The following is a 6411-nucleotide window of genomic DNA, read 5'->3' as shown; positions in this document are numbered from 1 at the left end:
AGCGCTGTGCATTCTCTGAACCTGACAGTGTCAGCGCTATGCATTCTGTAAACTTGATAGTGTCAGTGCTGTGCATTCTCTGTACTCGATAGTGTCAGCGATGTGCATTCTCTGAACTCGATAGTGTCAGTTCTGTGCATACTCTGAACTCGATAGTGTCAGCGCTGTGTATTCTCTGAACTCGATAGTGTCAGCGCTGTGTATTCTCTGAACTCGATCGTGTCAGTTCTGTGCATTCTCTGAATTAGATAGTGTCAGCACTGTGCATTCTCTGAACTCGATAGTGTCAGCACTGTGCATTCTCTGAACTCGATAGTGTCAGTGCTGTGCATTTTCTGCACTCGATAGTGTCAGTGCTGTGCATTCTCTGAACTCGATAGTGTCAGTTCTGTGCATACCCTGAACTCGATAGTGTCAGCACTGTGTATTCTCTGAACTCGATAGTGTCAGTGCTGTGCGTTCTCTGTACTCGATAGTTTCAGCGCTGTGCATTCTCTGAACTCGATAGTGTCTGTTCTGTGCATAATCAGAACTCGATAGTGTCAGCACTGTGTATTCTCTGAACTCGATAGTGTCAGCACTGTGTATTCTCTGAACTCGATAGTGTCAGTTCTGTGCATTTTCTGAACTCGATAGTGTCAGCGCTGTGCATTCTCTGAACCCGACAGTGTCAGCGCTGTGCATTCTGTAAACTTGATAGTGTCAGTGCTGTGCATTCTCTGTACTCGATAGTGTCAGCGCTGTGCATTCTCTGAACTCGATAGTGTCAGTTCTGTGCATACTCTGAACTCGATAGTGTCAGCACTGTGCATTCTCTGAACTCAATAGTGTCAGCACTGTGCATTCTCTGAACTTGATCGTGTCAGTGCTGTGCATTTTCTGAACTCGAGAGTGTCAGCGCTGTGCATTCTCTGAACTCGATAGTTTCAGCGCTGTGCATTCTCTGAACTCGATAGTGTCAGTGAAGTGCATTCTCTGAACTTGATAGTGGCAGCGCTGTGCGTTCTCTGAACTCGATAGTGTCAGTGCTGTGCATTCTGTGAACTAGATAGTGTCAGCAATGTGTATTCTCTGAACCCGATAGTGTCAGCACTGTGTATTCTCTGAACACGATAATGTCAGCGCTGTACATTCTCTGAACTCGATAGAGTCAGCCCTGTGTATTCTTTGAACTCGAGAGTGTCAGCGCTATTCATTCTCTGAACTCGATAGTGACAATTGTTAGCATTCGCTGAACTCGATAGTGTCAGCTCTGTGCATTCTCTGAACTCGATAGTGTCAGCACTGTGTATTCTCTGAACTCGATAGTATCAGCGCTGTGCATTCTCTGAACCCGATAGTGTCAGCACTGTGTATTCTCTGAACACGATAATGTCAGCGCTGTACATTCCCTGAACTCGATAGAGTCAGCCCTGTGTATTCTCTGAACTCGAGAGTGTCAGCGCTATTCATTCTCTGAACTCGATAGTGACGGTTGATTGCATTCGCTGAACTCGATAGTGTCAGCTCTGTGCATTCTCTGAACTCGATAGTGTCAGCGCTGTGCATCCTCTGAACTCGATAGTATCAGCGCTGTGCATTCTCTGAACCCGATAGTGTCAGCGCTGTCAGTTCTCTGAACTCGATAGTATCAGCGCCGTGCTTTCTCTGATATCGATAGTGTCCACGCTGTGCATTATCTGACCCTGCTTGTGCCAGCGTTGTGCGTTCTCTGAACTCGATACTGTCATCGCTTTGCATTCTCTGAACTCGACAATGTCCATGCTGTGCGTTCTCCGATCTTGATAGTGTCAGGGCTTTGCGTTCTCCGAACTCGATAGTGTCAGCACTGTGCATGCTCTGAACTCAACAATGTCAGCGCTGTGCATTCGCTGAACTCGACAGTGTCAGCGCTGTGCATTCTCTGAACTCGACAGTGTCAGCGCTGTGCATTCTCTGAACTCGATAGTGTCAGTGCTGATCATTCTCTGAACTCGAGATTGTCAGCGCTGTCTATTCTCTTAAATCGACATGGTCAGCGCTGTGCATTTTCAGATCTCGATAGTGTCAGGGCTGTGTGTTCTCTGACCTCGATAGCATCAGCGCTGTGCATTCTAGATCTCGATAGTGTCAGCGCTGTGCATTCTTTGAACTCGATTGTGTCAGCGCTGTCCATTCTCTGAACTCGATAGTGTCAGCGCCGTGCATTCTCTGATCTCGATAGTGTCAGGGCTTTGCGTTCTCTGAACTCGATATTGTCAGCGCTGTGCGTTCTCTGAACTCGATACTGTCATTGCTTTGCATTCTTTGAACTCGATAGTGTCAGCGCTGTGTATTCTCTTAAATAGATAGTGTCAGCGCTGTCAGTTCTCTGAACTCGATAGTGTCAGCGCTGTACATCCTCTGAACCCGATAGTGTCAGAGCTGTGCATTCTCTGAACTCAATAGTGTCAGAGCTGTGCATTCTCTGAACTCAATAGTGTCAGGGCTGTGCATTCTCTGAACTCAATAGTGTCAGGGCTGTGCATTCTCTGAACTCGATAGTGCCAGAGCTGTGCATTCTCTGAACTCGATAGTGTCAGCGCTGTGCATTCTCTGAACTCGATAGTGTCAGTGCTCTCCATTCTCTGAACTCGATAGTGTCAGCGCTGTGCATTCTCTGAACCTGACAGTGTCAGCGCTGTGCATTCTGTAAACTTGATAGTGTCAGTGCTGTGCATTCTCTGTACTCGATAGTGTCAGCGATGTGCATTCTCTGAACTCGATAGTGTCAGTGCTGTGCATACTCTGAACTCGATAGTGTCAGCGCTGTGTATTCTCTGAACTCGATAGTGTCAGTGCTGTGTATTCTCTGAACTCGATCGTGTCAGTTCTGTGCATTCTCTGAACTCGATAGTGTCAGCACTGTGCATTCTCTGAACTCAATAGTGTCAGCGCTGTGTATTCTCTGAACTCGATAGTGTCAGCGCTGTGTATTCTCTGAACTCGATAGTGTCAGTGCTGTGCATTTTCTGAACTCGATAGTGTCAGTGCTGTGCATTCTCAGAACTCGATAGTATCGGCGCTGTGTTTTCTCTGAACTCGATAGTGTCAGCACTGTGCATTTTCTGAACTCGATAGTGTCAGTGCTGTGCGTTCTCTGAGCTCGATAGTATCGGCGCTGTGTTTTCTCTGAACTCGATAGTGTCAGCACTGTCCATTCTCTGATCTCGATAGTGTCAGCAATGTGAATTCTCTGGACCCGATAGTGTCAGCGCTGTCAGTTCTCTGAACTCGACAGTGTCAACGCCGTGCTTGCGCTGATATCTATAGTGTCCATGCTTTGCATTATCTGATACAGCTTGTGTCAGCGCTGAGTATTCTCTGAACTCGATACTGTCATCGCTTTGCATTCTCTGAACTCGACAGTGTCAGTGCTGTGCGTTCTCTGATCTCGATAGTGTCAGGGCTTTGCGTTCTCCGAACTCAATAGTGTCAGCGCTGTGCATGCTCTGAACTCAACAGTGTCAGTGCTATGCATTCGCTGAACTCAACAGTGTGAGCGCTGTGCATTCTCTGAACTTGACAGTGTCAGCGCTGTGCATTCTCAGAACTCGATAGAGTCAGCACTGATCATTCTCTGAACTCGAGATTGTCAGCGCTGGTTATTCTCTTAAATTGATATTGTCAGCGCTGTGCATTTTCAGATCTCGATAGTGTCAGGGCCGTGTATTGTCTGACCTCGATAGCATCAGCGCTGTGCGTACTCGATCTCGATAGTGTCAGCGCTGTGCATTCTTTGAACTCGATTGTGTCAGCGCTGTCCATTCTCTGAACTCGATAGTGTCAGCGCCGTGCATTCTCTGAACCCGACAGTGTCAGCGCTGTGCATTCTGTAAACTTGATAGTGTCAGTGCTGTGCATTCTCTGTACTCGATAGTGTCAGCGCTGTGCATTCTCTGAACTCGATAGTGTCAGCGCCGTGCATTCTCTGATCTCGATAGTGTCAGGACTTTGCGTTCTCTGAACTCGATAGCGTCAGCGCTGTGTGTTCTCTGAACTCGATACTGTCATTGCTTTGCATTCTTTGAGCTCGACAGTGTCAGCGCTGTGCATTCTTTGAATTCGATAGTGTCAGGGCAGTGCATTCTCTGAACTCGATAGTGTCAGAGCTGTGCATTCTCTGAACTCGATAGTGTCAGCGCTGTGTGTAATGATATCAGCAAATAGTGATGGTATTTGCCTGATTGATTACTTATGCCTGACCAGCAGAGGGCATGTGACAGAGTCAAGCAGTTTAGCTTTACTTTAGTTTTAGATGGATTTCTAGCATGGTGTCTCCTGTAAGGCTGTTAACCAGAGTTGAACAAACTTTAGATTAAAAGACATTGGCCTAGAAATTCACTTTAGGGCGGCCAGCTCGTTCGCGCCCAAAAGTTAGCGCTGGGCGGGGAGCCATTAGCGATCGTCAGATATTCAGTGTTTGCGCCCCAATTTGGAACCGGGCGCTATACCAGGGTGTGCCCGCCTCCGCTTGGGGCACTGACACTGAATTTCAGCGCTCTTGGCGCCACTGCGCCAGCCGCTGCAGAGCCGCAGTCTGCGGTACTGCAGGCCTCCTCTTTCTCTTAAGCGGGAGCTGCCTGCAACGGGGAGATCGCCGCTGGAGAGTGCCGGCAAATGAGCCAGGCACCACGGAGAAGTGCCGGGTTCACGGAAAGCAGCCGGCAATGCCACGGGGGGGGCGGTGGAGGAGGCCGGGGAAGGAGGTGCGGGCCGGCGGCCGCCGAAAAAGCTGCCGGCCGCACCTTCCCCTTTAAAGCGCCCCACTAAGGCTACAGCAAGGCCCCGTTTTCTGGTCGCTGTTTGCGGCCGCTTCGGAGGAGGTGGCCGCTACTAAATATGGGGCTCGGGCCGGTTTTGGGGCGGAACCGGGGCACTGCGCACACCAATGACGTCATCGGTGCCGGCGCAGCGTTAACGGCTACCGCCGCCAATACCGCTGCGCTGAATATCAGCGCAAACTTATTTTTGGCGCAGAAGCCCTCTTTAGGCAGTAACTGGCCGCAAAGCTGGCAGCGCCTTAATGAATTTCTAGGCCATTCTCTTTCATAAATGTCTCGTCATTGAACCCACATACAAGTCGTTACATGGTGTCAGAAGTGATTGAAAGAGATGAAGAGGAAAATCTGAAGTTAAATCAGCTCTCCACATATTAGCAAGCCAAAAGAGAACATCGTTACTTACCATTGGAGAATAGCTAACAAAGTGGAAAAATGGAAGGTTTGCACCCACCGGCGAAGCTTCAGTTGACAGGTAATGTGGCTGAAAATTGGAGGAGGTTCAAACAACGTTTGGAGTTGTATTTATCAGCAATCGGAGCTTACGAGAAAAGTGATAAAATGAAAGCGTCAGTGTTCTTACATGTCGTGGGTGATGAAGCACTGGAGGTGTATAATAACTTCACATTCGCTGCTGATGGAGACAAAATGAAGCTGGATAAAATAATGGAACAGTTTGAGGCCTACTGCATACCTAAACGTAACGTGACGTTTGAGAGGCATAGATTTTTCACATGTGTACAGAAAACAGTAGAGACTATTGATCAGTATGTGACTGAACTGAGAAACCGAAGCAAAACATGTGAATTTGGGGGACTGACAGACTCGCTGATAAAAGACAGACTGGTGTGTGGTATTCCAGATAATGGTCTAAGGGAAAGACTGCTAAGAGAGCAAGATCTAGATCTGGGAAAAGCCATAGCACTGTGTAGGACTACAGAGACTGTGAAGTCGCAGACAAAAGAGCTGTTCAGTGACAGCAGCTGCAACGCGGATGCAGTGAGTAAGAACGGACACAAACCGTTTAACAAAAAGAGCGCCAATGTGAAAAAAGAGGCGTGGCCAGCGAACAAAAATGAAAGGGACAATCGAAAGTCATGTAGTCGATGCGGTACACAGCATCCATCAAAAAAGTGCCCAGCATATGGTAAAAAATGCAATAGTTGCAACAAAAACAACCATTATGCCCGTTGCTGTAAGAACAAAGCGCAACAAAGCAAGGTCCATGCAGTAGATGAAAGCGAGATAGAGGAGTTCAATGTAGATGTTGTGTCTGAAAACAAAGAAGAAAAAAGAGACTGGGATGTTGACACTAAAAGTGAATGACATACATATTCCATTTAAATTGGATACTGGAGCACAAGTTAATGTGATATCAGAGACTGATTTTAAGAAAATTAGACCCAGACCAAAGATACATGGAATAAAAGTGAAAGTGACAGGATGCTCAGGTACTGATATACCAGTGAAAGGAAGATGCATTGTCAAAGTAACACACAAGGACAGAGAGCACACACTAGCATTAATCGTGGTGCCAAAGGATGTGCAAGCCATACTAGGTTTAATAGCCTGTGAGAGACTGAACCTGGTAAAGAGAGACCTCGTTGTGGAA

The sequence above is a fragment of the Somniosus microcephalus genome, chromosome 5, assembly GCF_052327205.1.
Source record: "Somniosus microcephalus isolate GS21.2 chromosome 5, FLI_Smic_1.0, whole genome shotgun sequence".
In the NCBI taxonomy this organism is placed as follows: domain Eukaryota; kingdom Metazoa; phylum Chordata; class Chondrichthyes; order Squaliformes; family Somniosidae; genus Somniosus; species Somniosus microcephalus.
The sequence above is the reverse complement of the archived record's forward strand: the minus strand, read 5'-3'. Positions refer to the sequence as shown.